This window comes from Pleurodeles waltl, chromosome 9 (assembly GCF_031143425.1).
Source record: "Pleurodeles waltl isolate 20211129_DDA chromosome 9, aPleWal1.hap1.20221129, whole genome shotgun sequence".
NCBI lineage: Eukaryota > Metazoa > Chordata > Amphibia > Caudata > Salamandridae > Pleurodeles > Pleurodeles waltl.
Genome location: NC_090448.1, coordinates 125521778 through 125539275, shown reverse-complemented (window position 1 = coordinate 125539275; position 17498 = coordinate 125521778). Strand labels below are relative to the sequence as shown.

The following is a 17498-nucleotide window of genomic DNA, read 5'->3' as shown; positions in this document are numbered from 1 at the left end:
ACTCCACTTCACTCCAATCTACTACATGCCACCCAAATCTACCTCACTTCAGTCCAGTCTAACCCACTTTACTACACTCCAATCTATTCCACCCTATTACAATCTACCGCACTGCAATCTACCCCACCCCAATCAACCCACACCACTCTTATCCAGCTCCACTCCAGTCTACCCCACTCCAAACAACCCGGCTCCTATTTCATTCCAGTCTACCCCACTCCAATCTACTCCACTCCAACCTACCCAATCTACTCCATTTCATTCTACCCTACTAAATCCACCCATTCTACCCCACTGCAATCTACTTTAATCCACTTCAGTTTGCCCCACTCCACTACAATATATCCCACTTCTCTACCCAGTCTGCCCAATTTTCCCCTACTCCTTTCTACCCTACCCTAATGTAGCTGATCTGTCCTACACCATCTACCCCTCATCAATCTACCACGCTAATCTACCTAACTCCCCAGTCCAATCTACCCCACCCTATCCCACTTTAATGTACCCCATTTTACCCCACTCCAATCTACCCCAATTCACCCCACCCCACTCTTCCCTCACTCCAGTTTATGCCAATCTACCCTATTCCACTCTACCCTAAAACCACGCCACTAACACTAATTTTAAGCCATACTGAACAGCAGCCACACTTGTGTATTTTAATGGCTAAAACGTACTGCCAAAGCCAGTAGTTCTTGCATAGGCAAGACCTATTGGCTTTGCCAGTGATTACTTTTATCATCTTCAGTAATCACCAAGAGACCCTTGACTTAAATGCAACTCCTACTGAAGCACATATATTTCAATAACAATGTGAAGTATTTGTTTTCCTACACTTGTGCCATATTGCTTTGGTTTATATTCACATTTTTTGAAAATGTTTAAAGTTTGCAAGGAGATTCCACTGTGGTAACTCTTCCTGACTGCAGTCTCTTCCCTCTCACTCTTATTCTCCGGCGAATCACAAGACTCTTTGGCCTATATGCCTTTACTTGTTTTCTTTCTGTTTGTCTCAGTGACACAAGTAATTATAGGTTCCACATTATTTCCCATCCTAAAAACCGCACACAATGACAAATCTCCGTTTAACCATATTTCTTTCATACCTTAGGAATTCAGTGGCGTATCATGAATTAAACTCAGTAGGGAAGATGAATAAACCTCAGTAAGGACATCACCAATTAGCCTTAATTATCATTGGAGAACTTAACAAATAGTGCGTGAAAGTCCACATCCTTTCATGGAGTTATCTTTAAAAGGCATTTTTGAGTTGCCCTTTTGGATGGCCAATCCTGTTTTGTCAGCAGACTTAATACAGTAATCTTTACTCTGCCTAGCATTCCTGCTCTTTCTGTCGTTAATTGCTTTCTTATGCATTATACTGGTCACCATCCGTTCGTATGGCAGTCTGCTCACACTTGCTCCACTAGTTGATTACTGCTCTTTCTTATATTTAAAACAGGGAGATGACAGAGCTAGTTTTCCCAGCATCCCCAGTAGTTATCAGGCTGGGAATATCATTTGACTCAACCTAGGTTTGACAAGCACAATTAAGGAGACTATTAAGGACCTGATTTAGAGTTTGGTGGATGGGTTACTCCGTCACAAACATGACTGTTATCCCATCCGCCGTATTGTCCATAGGATATAATGGAATCGTAATACTGTGGAAGGAATATCGGTCACATTTGTGACTGAGTAATCCCACCTGCCAGACTCAAAATCAGACCCTAAATGTTTTTCTGATTTGAACCTGCTCTGAGTCCAGGGTTGGCTACCTCTTCTTGTTTTATGCATAGAAATCGCAGTACATGTTGGTACTTTCATGTGACTACTATGCAGACTCCTTGGGTATAAATTTCTGCTTCTTAACAGGGCAGTGCTTCATTGAAGCGAACCTCAGTTCGTGGCATGTGTGGGTGTACATACCCATGCTGTCCATACTTAAGCCATCTAGTGTTGGGCTTGGATGTGTAAGATGTGTTTTTTTATTTTTTGTTTTTTTTCATATCAGCCTATTCGAGTCACAAGACCCAGTGACTCCATGTGTTGGTGGTAATGTGTGTGGGCATCAGATCCATTGTTAGTATTTTGATTACTTTTTTTCTCCACCATCGGGTTCAGATGTGTCGATATGGGCTCTGGTCGGTTGTGGAAACAATCATGTTTTCTCATCGGTCTTCACTGTTGCGTAATTTTATATCCCATCCTGGTGCTAAGATCTCCTGGAATACCATCACTGAGGTCAAGAATGTCTCTATGATGTAAAAGACTCAATTTCAGTCCTGCCCTACTTGCTACGCCAAGTATCTGAGGACATACCTCCACGAAGTCTGCAATCTGTGTTTATTCCCCGACCAGCACAAAGACTCCTGTTCAGCATGTCTCACGTTCCGGAGTCAAACCCTTTAGAAGCAAAGAGCTTCGGCATGCATGGCACACCTAATGGAGGTGGAAGACACCCTGGATCTCTTTGGAGGTGGAATAAAGGGAGGGTGGGGGGTGGGGGGGGGGGGAAAGAATGTCGAACAGTTAGACACTCCCGTCATCAAAATCGAGGAGCCTTTCTCACTAGAAAGTGTTAACTCTGAGGCGAATATTGAAGAAGCAGACCCTCCGAAAGCCCAGGGTCTGCCAAACACCAAAGTGAGTACTATCACTTCCGTTACTCACCAGAAAGAGGCACCAACCTTGACCTCCCAGGCAACCTCTGAGGCACCACTTCATTCCGACCATGGTCAACGCCACTATTCCGAACTGGACCCTACGCCTGTATCACACCTGGCACCGAAGTCCTCCTTGAAGCCTCCAACATTGACTGCCACCTTGGTGCCGGATCCTAAGATGCAGCTTGTCCACCTTCAGAACCAAAAGGGGTGGATCGGAAGCATTTGGAAATTAAACGCCCTATCCCCAAGCATTTGGAGCAGAGACACTCCAACCTGAAGCTTTCAGATCTGAGGGACACCTACCCGAATCATTGGGAGCAGAGATCGACTTTGGTGCCTTCTGGACATCATACCTCTTCTACCCCATCCGCCTGCAGCTAATTCTTCCACCACTTCAGAGGACTTTGAACAGCAAATCTTTCAGTGAATGCAAGAACATCTCAAAGCCAAGCAGCAACAGATCCATATCTAGCTGAATATGGATCCTATCAAAAACCTCTGCAAGTACTGAAAGACACAGTTTTTTACAAGGGGAAGTTGACTTTTGAAGAAACCCTCAATCCTCCTGTGGGTTAACATGGGGATTGCATTTAAATTCCTCTTAAGTGTAATTTCCCATTGGTAGCAGATAGAGATATAGAGTTTGGTGTATCTGAGCTCACAATTTAAAAATACATCTTTTAATGAAGTTGTTTTTTAGATTGTCAGTTTGAAAATGCCACTTTCAGAAAGTGGGCATTTTCTTGCTTAACCATTCTGTGCCTCTGCTTGGCTGCTGAATCCATGTCTGGGTCAGACTGACAGTTAGTCTGGTTGTGAATTTACTCTAAACAGTGACACAAAGGGAGTCGAGGTGTGCCTTGCATACCCTGATGGGTCTTCCTGGTGCTAGAGTGGGATGAATCTGCTTACACCTGCACTGGGAAGGGCCGTGCCTGTCCTCGCAGAGTGCAGTCTCTGACCCCGTGGCATGTGTCTGGAGCCAGGCCTGGGCAAGGCAGGATCTTTTGAACAACAGAGACTTTCTTTTGATGTTTGCCTACTTCAAAGGCAGATACGGAGTATAAGTAATGGACCCAAAACCCCAGACTTCCAGAACACGTCTGGATCAAGAGAAACCTTTGCCAGGGAGAAGAGCTGAAGAGCTGCAAGGAGCTGTGTGTGCTTTGCTGGGTTGGCCTGCAGTTGCTTCTCCTACTGTGGAGAGGACACAGACTGGACTTTGCTGTGTATCCTGCTTGTGAAGTTTCTCCGAGGGTTCAAGTAGAGCTTGCCTCCTGTTGGTAGTCTCAGGCATATCAAATACTTCAAATTCATCTGCCTACGGCGCTGGGAACTATGTATTTTGTGCTGCAACAGAAGAAAAACCAACACGAGGCCATCAATGACGCCGCTGCCTACACTGTGATCTGATATCACTGCACAAAGCCGTGCCCTACTTCACACCAGAATGCTGGTCTCTCTGCCGCTGGTGTCAATGAGCCACTACTTGCACCTTCACCTGTCAGCCCTCACTTCGCATCACTTTGCATTGCCTCGCTTCACACCGCAGCCTTGGCATCCCTGATGACAACTCTCTACGCTGACACTGATGCTGCTGCCGGCACCATGAACTGGGGACACCGCTCGTGAGGTACACGTAGCACTGTCCATTCCCACACCACAGCCCCGGTCCACCGACGCCAGCGACATCGACTCCAGCATCGTCAGCAGACACCCGTGCCTGCATCAGGACCCGTAGACGCAGCACAGAGGCCACCTTGCGTTGTACCGCAGCCTTGGGCCTACTGACGACCGTGCTTGAGCAACTACGATGCTGCTGTCTGCACAGCAACCTGGAGACACCGTGTGTCGCATCGCACTGCTCCGCTTCACACCACATCCCTGGTCTCACTGACGCCGCAGGATGCCATAACAGCCGTTGCCTGCACAGTGACCTATGGGCACCACACGTCACATCGTCGTGCTTTGCACCGCAGCCCCAACGCCTTCGCCTTCAACTCCCCAATGCTCCTGACTTCATCATCAGCACGGAGTTCGATCTGCAACGCATGTGACTTCAAGGGCCCAATGACCCCTGCACCAACCTCTGGAACGGACAACAGTTAAGGCCAGCGACACCACACTTCGTATCTCATCACAGGGACCACGACGCTCTGCGTTTCCAAGGTACGGTTTGCTGGTCTTCCCGACACCGTAGCTGGCTCATAGTCACATGTTCACAATGCAGCGACAGAGCTATCAACTTCAAGGAGCTGTATTTTTAAGTAATTGTTGCAAAATTCATATCTTTACTACTGTATGTTGGATTTTTCCCATATTGGTCTTGTTTTACACAGATAAATATTGGTTATTTTTCTAAAACCGGTATGGTGTCATTTTGTAGTGTTTTCAATGTATTACTGTGTGTTATGTGCAAATGCTTTACACATTGCCTCTGAGATAAACCTGACTGGTTGTGTCAAGCTACCAAGGAGGTGAGCACATCTTAGATGTGTGACTCCCTTATCCTGAGTAGAAAGAAGAGTCCCTTCTTGGACAGGGTGCAAACCACTGCCAACTAGAAACTCCCATTTCTAACAGAGGGTAATAAAATTCATGCCAGGGGCTAAAGGCTAACGGTGCAGTCTGCTAATTATTGATGCATTGCTAACTCTTTAGGCCTATTATCTCTGAATGACCATGCCCATTCAGATCAGGTGGTGGACCTTGTCCAGCATTTCCTAGAACAGTATCATAAAAAGGGGTAAGAGCTGGTGACGAATGTCAAGATAATCTCCAAAACAAACATTTGCTGCGCATTGGATGCCACAGACACACCGACTCATGGCATAAACACCAACATTTCTCTGTGCCACCACCTGTGGTTGCGCACCTCAAGATTTAAGCCAGAGGTACAGCAGCACCTTTTAAATGTACCCTGTGATGGCCAGCAGCTCTTCGCCCCTCTGGTCGACTAGATGCTAGAAAATATTTTTTTTTAAATGTATTTATATGGCGAAAGTGATGGGTACCCTACAAACCTCTCTATTGGGGCTCCTTCCCCTGTTCCCAATACTGTGGTGCAGCTAAAACACCCACCCCGGAAACCTCTCATGTGTTTTCAAGATCCGTGCGACAGTCACCTTCACAGGACTACTGTAGGGGTGGATACCGGGGTAACAAGGGCAAAGGAAAGGGTACAGCCTCTGAAGAGGCTACCCCTCCAAAACACTGTCTTCTCTCTCCCTCCCCCCACCCCCACCCACCAAATCACACAACACCTGTCATGGAAAGGCTACAGGGATTTCTGCCCTGTTGGACAGAAATTGCCTCTGATTGCTATGTCCTAGACATTATAAAGGAGGGATACTGTCTAGTATACATTCATACACCACCAAACATCCCCCTCCCCCCCACCTGCTGCCTACACAAACGGTTGCTGGAACATTCACATCTTCAGGAGGAGGGTACAGGCCCTTCTTGCCAAGGACCATAGTACTGGTTCCTACACAGCACCACAGAAAGGGGTTTGTATTCTTTGTATTTCCTAAACCCCAAAAAGGATGGCTCCCTCATCCTCGAGCTCAGACCTCTTAACAAATACATTGTGTCAGAGCACTCTCATATGGTGAGTTTACAAGTCGTCATGTCACTACTGCAGCTGAAAGACGTCATAACCGCCCTCGATCTGAAGGACTTCTACTTTCACATCCATCCATCCAGCGCATTGAAGATGCCTGTAGGTTAGGGTGAGTGGACTACACTACCAGGTCTTCACCAAATGTCTGGCTAAAGTGGCAGCTCAACTAAGGAGGAGCAGCATCCACATGTTTCCTTACCTGGCTGATCAAGACCACCGTGCAGCAAGTATGCCTAGCGCACACCCAGACCACAATTCACAACTTGCACAGTCTAGGCTTTACGATTAATCTGACCAAATCGCATCTCCATTCCCTCCAAGTACAGCCCTTTCTTGGGGAAGGCTTTCTCCAGTACAGCAAGAGTGCAAGCGTTTCAAAACTGCTACCTTTTGTTTCTGCCAGATCGCCAAATAACAGTCAGAACTGTGATGAGTTTGCTGGGAATGATGGCATCCTGCTGGGCCATAGTTCCTCATGCCAGACTCCACATCCATCCATTGCATGCAGTAGTCTCTAGCGGAGGGTCTTCTAGAGGATCTAGTGTTAGTTTGGTGCCACACACATGACTCTCTGCAGGGGTGGAAAACACATCCTGTTGCTGGAGGGGTCCTTCTTAGATCTGGTTCTGCATGAGACTATCACCACGCACACCATGTTCATCTGCTGGGGTGTGCATGTCAATCACCTTACCATTCAGGGGAAGTGAACATCTGTACAACAATCCCTCCGCATCAATCACCTTGAGTTTCTGGTTATTCAGCTTGCTCTCCGGGCCTTCCATCCTCTCATACAGGAAAAAACAGTCTTACCCTGAACAAACAACATCACTGCTATGTTTCCCCTACAAAAACAAGAGAGCTTACTCTCAATTTAGTTGTCAACTGTAGCCCAGAACATCTGGTGGTGGGTGATGTATTACAAAGTAAATTTGGTCTTACAACAAATTTCCGGGGTGGACATCGATGTGGCAGAACTTCTCTGCAGGGCGCGTCAACTGGTCCATGAATTGGAACTCCACCCCCAAATCCTACTTTTGTACTTCCAGTACTGGGGGTTTTCACAAATCGACTTGTTTGTCAAGGCTGAAAATGCAAAATGCCTAAACTTCGGTGCCAGGCTACTGCACCCTGAGTCCATTGGTAGTGCCCTATGGGTGAACTGGTCAGGGATATTTGCCTATGCTTTTCAGCCTCTCCCACCCCAAAGTGTTTGTAGTCCAGAGGCTGAGACAAATATCCCTCACTCATCTTTCTGGCACCAACCTTGGCATGTCAACCATGGTACACCACCTTGCTCGAGCTTTCAATATTGCCTCATGTGAAGCTCCCAACAGACCGGACCTTCTCACACAACACTGTGCACTCTGGGGCAGCTCATCCTTGTGATTTGGCTCCTGACGTTTTAGAGTTTGGTTAGCTTAATTTACCAGACTGGAAGAATGCATGCCTATTTTCAAAGAGGCCACCAGGCCCACTACCGGAGCCTACTACGCAGTCAGTTGGAAACAGTTTGTACACTACTGTAGGAAGTTGGCTCTGTATGTGCTATTTCAAAGTAAGGAATAGCATGCACAGAGTCCAAGGGTTCCCCTTAGAGGTAAAATAGTGGTAAAAAGAGATAATACTAATGCTCTATTTTGTGGTAGTGTGGTCGAGCAGTAAGCTTATCCAAGGAGTAGTGTTAAGCATTTGTTGTACATGCACATAGACAATAAATGAGGTACACACACTCAGAGACAAATCCAGCCAATAGGTTTTGTTATAGAAAAATATCTTTTCTTAGTTTATTTTAAGAACCACAGGTTCAAATTTTACATGTAATAGCTCTTTTGAAAGATATTGCAGGTAAGTACTCTAGGAACTTTGAATCATTACTTTAGCATGTATACTTTTTACATAAAACACAATAAGCTGTTTTAAAAGTGGACACAGTGCAATTTTCACAGTTCCTGGGGGAGGTAAGTTATTGTTAGTTTCAACAGGTAAGTAAGGCACTTACAGGTTTCAGTTTTTGGTCCAAGGTAGCCCACCGTTGGGGGTTCAGAGCAACCCCAAAGTTATCACACCAGCAGCTCAGGGCCGGTCAGGTGCAAAGATCAAAGAGGTGCCCAAAACACATAGGCTATAATGGAGAGAAGGGGGTGCCCCGGTTCCAGTCTGCCAGCAGGTAAGTACCCGCGTCTTCGGAGGGCAGACCAGGGGGGTTTTGTAGGGCACCGGGGGACACACAAAGTAGCACAGAAAGTACACCCTCAGCAGCGCGGGGGCGGCCGGGTGCAGTGTGCAAACACGCGTCGGGTTTCCTTCAGGTTTCAATGGGAGACCAAGGGGTCTCTTCAGCGATACAGGCAGGCAAGGGGGGGGCTCCTCGGGGTAGCCACCACCTGGGCAAGGGAGAGGGCCTCCTGGGGGTCACTCCTGCACAGAAGTTCCGTTTCTTTAGGGGCTGGGGGCTGCGGGTGCAGGGTCTTTTCCAGCCGTCGGGAAATGGAGTTCAGACAGTCGCGGTCAGGGGGAGCCTGGGGATTCCCTCTGCAGGCGTCGCTGTGGGGGCTCAGGGGGGACAACTTTGGTTACTCACAGTCGTAGAGTCGCCGGAGGGTCCTCCCTGAGTTGGTTGTTCTCCACCAGTCGAGTCGGGGTCGCCGGGTGCAGTGTTGCAAGTCTCACGCTTCTTGCGGGGATTTGCAGGGGTCTTTAAATCTGCTCCTTGTAACAAAGTTGCAGTTCTTTTGGAGCAGTGCCGCTGTCCTCGGGAGTTTCTTGTCTTTTTCGAAGCAGGGCAGTCCTCAGAGGATTCAGAGGTCGCTGGTCCCTTGGAAAGCGTCGCTGGAGCAGGTTTCTTTGGAAGGCAGGAGACAGGCCGGTAAGTCTGGGGCCAAGGCAGTTGGTGTCTTCTGTTCTTCCTCTGCAGGGGTTTGTCAGCTCGGCAGTCCTTCTTCTTGTAGTTGCAGGAATCTAAAATCTTAGGTTCAGGGAAGCCCTTAAATACTAAATTTAAGGGCGTGTTTAGGCCTGGGGGGTTAGTAGCCAATGGCTACTAGCCCTGAGGGTGGGTACACCCTCTTTGTGTCTCCTCCCAAGGGGAGGGGGTCGCATCCCTAATCCTATTGGGGGAATCCTCCATCTGCAAGATGGAGGATTTCTAAAAGTTAGTCACCTCAGCTCAGGACACCTTAGGGGCTGTCCTGACTGGCCAGTGACTCCTCCTTGTTATTCTCATTATTTTCTCCGGCCTTGACGCCAAAAGTGGGGGCCGGGGCCGGAGGGGGCGGGCAACTCCACTAGCTGGAGTGTCCTGCGGTGCTGTGACAAAGGGGTGAGCCTTTGAGGCGCACCGCCAGGTGTTACAGCTCCTGCCTGGGGGAGGTGTTAGCGTCTCCTCCCAGTGCAGGCTTTGTTACTGGCCTCAGAGTGACAAAGGCACTCTCCCCATGGGGCCAGCAACATGTCTCTAGTGTGGCAGGCTGCTGGAACCAGTCAGCCTACACAGATAGTCGGTTAAGTTTCAGGGGGCACCTCTAAGGTGCCCTCTGTGGTGTATTTTACAATAAAATGTACACTGGCATCAGTGTGCATTTATTGTGCTGAGAAGTTTGATACCAAACTTCCCAGTTTTCAGTGTAGCCATTATGGTGCTGTGGAGTTCGTGTAAAACAGACTCCCAGACCATATACTCTTATGGCTACCCTGCACTTACAATGTCTAAGGTTTTGCTTAGACACTGTAGGGGCACAGTGCTCATGCACTGGTACCCTCACCTATGGTATAGTGCACCCTGCCTTAGGGCTGTAAGGCCTGCTAGAGGGGTGTCTTACCTATGCTGCATAGGCAGTGAGAGGCTGGCATGGCACCCTGAGGGGAGTGCCATGTCGACTTACTCATTTTGTTCTCACTAGCACACACAAGCTGGTAAGCAGTGTGTCTGTGCTGAGTGAGGGGTCTCTAGGGTGGCATAATACATGCTGCAGCCCTTAGAGACCTTCCCTGGCATCAGGGCCCTTGGTACCAGAGGTACCAGTTACAAGGGACTTATCTGGATGCCAGGGTGTGCCAATTGTGGAATCAAAAGTACAGGTTAGGGAAAGAACACTGGTGCTGGGGCCTGGTTAGCAGGCCTCAGCACACTTTCAATTGTAAACATAGCATCAGCAAAGGCAAAAAGTCAGGGGGTAACCATGCCAAGGAGGCATTTCCTTACAACTACTGTCTCCCAAAAAATATAAATCCTTTCACACCATCTGTGCAGGGCACTGTCTGTTACCTCCTTCACCTACAAGGGTCATACCTTGCCTGTACCTCCATTCATTTACATTTGGCTGCTATAGCTGCCTACTTACAGAACAGACAACATCATTGAGTGTCACCAGCGCTGTTGCACTGGACCCCAGACATCATACTAACAAGGGCTCACTTCACTGAAAAATAATCCATCATGCAAACATCCAGGTGTGGGATGGGAGAGGCTGAGGGGGAGACCTGCCCCTCAGTGGACATACTTTCCAACTCTTCAAAGACCTTTCTTCTTTTACACTGCATAAGCTGCCCGAATTCAGGCCAATCACAGATAAGCTCAGTAAACTGGACATTAGATACCAATGAGGCTATCCCTTTGCTCTCCTGTTTCACTGGAAAGGAAAGCAGCACTCCCAGCGCTCTCTAGCTGAGGCAAAGAAACTGCTAGATATTCCTAAAGACACAACTAAAAAAGCTTCATCCCCACCCTAGGGCGATGCTTGGGAGGGGTGATGCTCAGTCTGGAGCACATTGTGATCTCACCAACAGGTCCGGTGGCACAAGGAAAATGAGCAGCAGGAAGCCAAGCAGGACATTATAGCTCATTTGAAAAACACGGAGAAGGACTCCTGTCCACCTGCATCCAGGTAGCAGCAATGTAGGCGTGCCCCCACGCCTACCTACAAAGATGACACTGTTGCGGTTCAGCTTTGGTGTTATCAGGAGATCGTATTCCAGCTAAGACAGGCCACTGGGGAAAAACTCTTGCCGCTTGCCTATATTCACCCTGAGAACGCCTCATCTGACTGACTTTCAGTTGTTGTGACAGAAGACATTCTCTGCGACCTGTCTGCCTTGCTTCGTCTCAGGGTGACTCCTCAAGCGGAATCTGTGCACATCCATACCGACGATGTGGAAGACATTGTTGGGCCCTGTTGGTCCTCTGTTATTTGTTTTCCTTGTTTGTGTCATATTTGTTTCTGGTCATGCGCTCGCGGGGGGCTGGGTGACTATTTGTGTCTTCAGGGGCCTGCATTTCCCGATATCATTCTTAGACTTGCCCAACAGTAGGTCCCCTCCCACCTTGTCCCTGCTCTCAGCTGACTGACTCATTCCAGGCTTGTAGCCACTCAGATGACCCTAGAACAGGTAATGACACTCCTCAGCTGGGCTTCCCCAACCCTCACCTGCCAGGTCCTGCTCTGGGCTCACCCCCTGCTTTCCAACTGCACATGCTCACCTTTACCATGGGAACAGCTCATCAAGTTAAATTGCTCTCCCTTAATGTGCTGGGCATGAATTTGCCCAGCAAATGAAAACAGGTTGGGTGCTACCTTCTCCAACAAGACCAAGATGTTATCCTTCTCCAGGAGACTCATCTCCTGGCGGACGGCAGCCACACATTTCCCATCCGAAGTATGACCTTCGCTTCCAGACCCATGTTTCTACCAAAACGCTGGGACGGCCCTCCTATGCAAGGCGGGTTTCTGCACCACAGTCTTAGACTGTCAAGACAAGGAAGGGCCCTTTTTAAAATTGAATATCTTAAGCGGCTCCAGACCCCTCAATCTGTACATCTCCCACCAAGCACAGGGCCAATAAATTAGGGGAATCCTTTGACACCAACTCCGATGTGGAGGGAGACATTATACTGGGAGTTGACTTCAATCTGGTATGGGACCAATGGTTGGACTGGACCAAGATGTCTTTATTAGTGCACAGGTGCCATGTCCACAGAACTCAAGCGCAACTTAGCGGATTTGGAATTAGTGACATACAAGACTACTCGTTCTACTCTCATGTCCACTTCCTACTCTTGCATTGACTGTTTTTCTCACCCTCTCCCTCCTCTGCGACCTTGATATGGCAGCCATTTCAGATCTCTCCATCTCTGGCCATACATGTTGAGCCAGTATGGTCCAATGCCTTTGTGGTGGTGTCTCCCCCTCTGCACCTTCTTAGAGACCCATTAGATATGGCAGAGATCCAAAGGTGGATAGTAGATTATTTCGTTCTCAACTCCCTTTCAGACACAAAGCTCCATATGCTTTGGGATGGATTCAAGGCTACTATCAGGGAGGTGGTCGCAAAACATGACATTGCTAGAGCGTGGTAAACCAGATTGGTACAGATGAACCTGGTAGCGGGGATTAAGGCTCCCAAAAGGCTTGACCACATGTCGCCTTCCAGATGCAGTAAGCGACAGCCTGCGTTGCCGCAAGGCCACCTGCGAGTGCATAGGACCAATAATGCGGACTTCTGCCTTCTGGCCCTGAAACAGAGATACTGTGAGGGAGGAAACAAGGTTGGCTCTTTACTGGCCGTAAATTACATCATTAACATGCTGGGGCTCACATTGCTAAAATCCGGACAGGGTATGCGACCTGGACAACTACCGAAAAAGTCAAGCAACATGCATTCCACATTTACCATCCAGCCCTGTACATAAGAGACTCAATCCCTTAGCAAGCAGGCAATAGATGCTTATCTGCGGGACTGTGACTAGGACCCAATCGATCCTTGTTGCCCCTATAATGGCCATGGAACTCCATCATATCCTCCATGAGCTCCTGACCTTCAAAATGTCTGGCGCAGATGGATTTCCTGTTAACTTTTACAGTGTATTGCTCCTTAGTCTACTGGATTGGCTGTTGTCACTGTTCAACTCTTTTACTCAGGACACAGGACTCGCGCCCACCAGGGCGGCTGCGGCAATTACTCTCATTCTCAAACTGGGGAAGGACCATACGCTGGGCTCTTTCTCTCGTTGATGGCCCTCTTGAACACTGATTTCAAGATCTTTACAAATATCTAGGCCAGCAGGTTGGACCAATACCTACCCAGCCATATAGATTCTGACCACCTTAGTTTTATCCGCCACAGGCAGGGAACAGATAATACAACAGATTTCACTTCTGGTCGAGACATCCCACTGGCACAAAGCCCAGCTTGCCTTCTCTTGCTTGACACGGAGAAGGCATTTGACAGAATGAGCTGACCCTTCCTCCAGGCAGTCCTGCGTAAGATTGGTCTAAGGCCAGATATGATCACCAAGATCATGGTGTCATACGTCAATCCAGCTACCTCTGTTCAGGTCAATGGATGCAATAAGAGCTCCATACATCTCTCTTGGGGCACCCATCAAGGGTCTCCCCTACTCTTCACCTTGGCAGTTGAGCCCTTAATCATCACCATTAAGCGAATGACAGATGTGTCATGCCTTTTGTAGGGCAAACTCATAAAATAAACCTCTTTGCAGATGCCTACCTGCTTACTCTCACGCAAACCACCACCTCCTTTCCTGCAGGTGTAAGTTTTCAGGCTTCAAGATTAATATGGTGAAATCGTATGCCTTAAATCTGACCCTACCCTGCCAAGACATCCCCGCTCTTCAATGTGTATCCCCTTTTCACTGGGCCCCCCGCTGTACTCATGGACACAATCTAATCGGCCGGAATACCACAGGTCTATAGTGGAGGTCCTCCGGCACTGGAAATGTCTATACATCTCATGGCTGGGTCACATCAGTGTCAGAAAAATTAATGTCCTCCCCAGGATCATTTACCTCTTTCAATTTCTTGAAATGGTAAACTTCCTAGGCTTTCTAACTCCATGTTAATGCTACCCAGGGACAGGGGTGGTCTAGCTTGCCCCATCCTCCTCAAATACTACTGTTTTTCTATTCTGTATTTCTGAGTGGATTGTCCGTGAGAGTGACAAACACTGGCCCCACATGGACAGAGCAGTAGCATGCCGCCCCTTATTGGACCGGACTCCTTAAGCACACCAGACAGAGGAGTGCCGACATAGTTACTCCCACTAAAACAGTTCATGGTATACGAGATAAATTAGCCCTTAAGAGAGGCCTCTCCACTTTTCCTCCTCCCAACACAGCGATTGCCCATAACCCGGATTTCACCTCTGCCCTCAACCCTCACACATTCCCTAGCTGGGCGGCCGGGGAGTGCAGAACCCTGCACGACCTCTTTGTTGGAAGCACCATTGAGTCCTTTGACCAATGCACATCCAACTTCAAACTCCCAGAATCAATGCAACTGCAAAACTGCCAGTTGCACCACTGGGTACTTCCCCCCCGTAATGATCGGAGTCCGCAAAGGCCTACACCCCCTTAGAGAAGCTAGTAAGGGCATATGATGGCCCTTGAGCACTGTTAGCCCGAATCTACCATGTGCTTCAGCATTCTACACGTCCCTGCGCTCATCCATACCAATGGCAAACAAGCACTTCTGAGTGCATCTCCCAAAAACAGTGGGAAACTCTTTGGTGTGACATCCCCAAGACATGTAGAAGCATTCCCCAAGAGACAGCCTACAAACTCATTGCTCAGTTTTACTACACCCGAAACATGCCTCCACACTATCTATCCTGCAGCTTGGGCCCTCTGCTGGCGCTGTGGTGAGGTGGCTGGGGATTTCTGTCACATCTGGTGGCCCTGCTCCCTCATCACTATATACTACTACACACATCAAGGGCACAGTGAGATTTTCCCTCCCTGCCTCATCCACCACTGTTATTCTGTGCATCCTACCCCTCGCTTTGGAAGCAATGACCCATCCTGATTGGAGGCTTGTTAGCCACATGTTGAGTGCTGCCAATACTGATATCGCTTGCTTGGAAAAAGACTACAGCCCCCTCCATTGCCCCAAGATTCACAAGCCTCTGGCATGTTATGGCAGTGGAGCAGCTGTTCTACAAACTGGCCCGCACTGATACCAGATTCACACGTATGTGGCAACCACTACTTAACTAGCCTGGAGCGCACATGCTTCACCCCTCCGAAGCTTAAAGCACTGCAGCTCTTTGAGTAGCCATCCCGTCAGCCATTCTGGCAGTGAAAACGATGCTCACTCTTATTCTGCGACCCTCCCCCACCCCAACCTATACCCCCCCACCCCCCATGCACTACTCCGAAACATTGCCGGACAAGGGGTTCTCTGGGTATTCTTACCTTAGGGAGATAAAAATTTTGTTTATTTGTTCTTTTGTCTGTGCCATCTTTTTCTTGTATGGATATCTCCCGCACAGGATGCACTCCACTTGTACTGACTTTTAATGTGCTGTGACATCTGTACATTCTTGCCTGTGGCAGTGCTCATATGTCATGCTGCTTATGCGTGCTGGATGTCATTTTGAACACGTCTTGTATCCTTTTTATATAAAACCTTTAATAAACGGAATACAACCAAAAGATATCTTGGAACTTTCGTGATACCGGATTCAGACAATAATTTGAGTTCCACAATTAGAATTTTTCGCCCAAACAACCTAGACTTTTTCATACCTGTTCTTATGCTATATACAGAAATAGATTTCTTTACCATTTTCCCAGTCTTTATTACCTAGCAAGCTGTGAGATACGAGAAAGATGGACTTTTGTTTTTTTAACTTCATCTTGTGGCCGCATTCCAGGCACTGGCAATTGAGATGGGTTCCTAGACCGTCTTGCCGTGTTGGGGTTTAAAGAGTTGATTCAGTCGCCACACACAGCAAGGGATTCTGTGGATTTATTTTTCACCATTGAGTTGATATTTGTTACCTAGAATTCTGTTACTACTCTTGTCCGATTTCAGTGGCCTTAAAGTCCCATTATTGTTATTACAACAAGTATAATAGTAATAAATAATAATTCTAAAATGCCACAAATAATAATTATAATTGTAATAAGTAATGGCAAACAGAAAACTTGGCAATTTTTACAAGAAAATGTTTAAAAAAAAAAAAAAAAAAAAAAACATGGATAAAAGATTTGGGACTCTAAATCAATTCTTAAAATATACCATAAACTGTTCTGTTGAACAAACAACTCTACTGGCATAAGGTGACCAGAGTGCAGGATTCCACTCAGAGCGTTTGAAACCTGCACAGTCCCTACTCGACTCCTGGACTTCAGCATCCTCAAATGGTGTAACCTAAGACTTCTAGAATGCCACTTCCAATCACTTTCAGATCAAAATAAAATAGATAAGGGACTTCTTTTGTGGGTACCTTCTAGAACATGTAATAGAGAACACCAGTCAGTGTCTTCGATCAGATTCCATTTATGTCTGAACCAGGCATGGTATGGAAATGGCCTACCTACGTATCATAGACGACTTCCTAGAAGCTGTTCATGTTGGAGTGACAAGGATGTTGATTTTGTTTGACCCCGCCCCCCACCCTCTGTGGCTTCCTGAAGTAGGTCACTCTGTTCTGTGCTGAAGTGCCATTTAGAAGAGATCATCAGTCTTTTCATCCTGCCTATCCCTCACATATGGCTTTAAGTTCCATAGTTATTGGCCCTGGAAAATTGTCCCCTCATTTGCATGATGGATTGGCTGACATAGAGTTGTCTGCCTGCTGCTAATAATTGCCTCAACTATTCAGAAGCAAGCACATTTAAAGATCTTTGTGGCTTAAATTAAAGCTTCGCTGTTTTCCTTGTTTCATTTTTAAAGTTCCTTAGCCAACCTTTCGGGGACCAACACCTCAAAAGGTTACAGTATAGTATGCTCTGCAGAGGTTATCTTCTTTATCCATGTGCTCTGTAGTGGAATGTCTTACCAAGCTCGAGTTCTAAAAAAGCTGAGATCACAGCTTACTGTCATGTGATTGTGTGCAGGAAATTTGTGCACGCATTTTAAAGAGATGAAGACTAACCAGTCGGATAGTAAATGCTCATGGTGATTAGTGTATATAAAGAAAATTTACGGAATTCTCCCACTTACTTTTGAAGAGCCACTGAAGTCAATGTAGTCTATCACATAAAAATATGTTGTCAATTCCTCGGTGCCAGAGCAAAGTCCCCATATTCTAATCCTCGAAAACGTATTAATTGCGGTCATTTGTGCCAAAATGATCTGCATGTGGAATGCTCGCATGGTTTAGGCCGTTAGCCTTAATTGCTAAGTATTTGTGTTAATTTCAAAATGCTAGCCCGCGCTGCCATGTGCCATGATTAATATGGTAATTTA

The 17498-nt window shown here is 47.3% G+C and overlaps 1 protein-coding gene across 3 annotated transcripts in view; it reads left to right on the top strand.

The window, feature by feature from the left end:
- PFKFB4 (6-phosphofructo-2-kinase/fructose-2,6-biphosphatase 4) overlaps positions 1 to 17498 on the top strand; it is a 247940-nt gene that overhangs the window by 170770 nt on the left and 59672 nt on the right. The gene's annotated exons all lie outside the window — the stretch shown is intronic.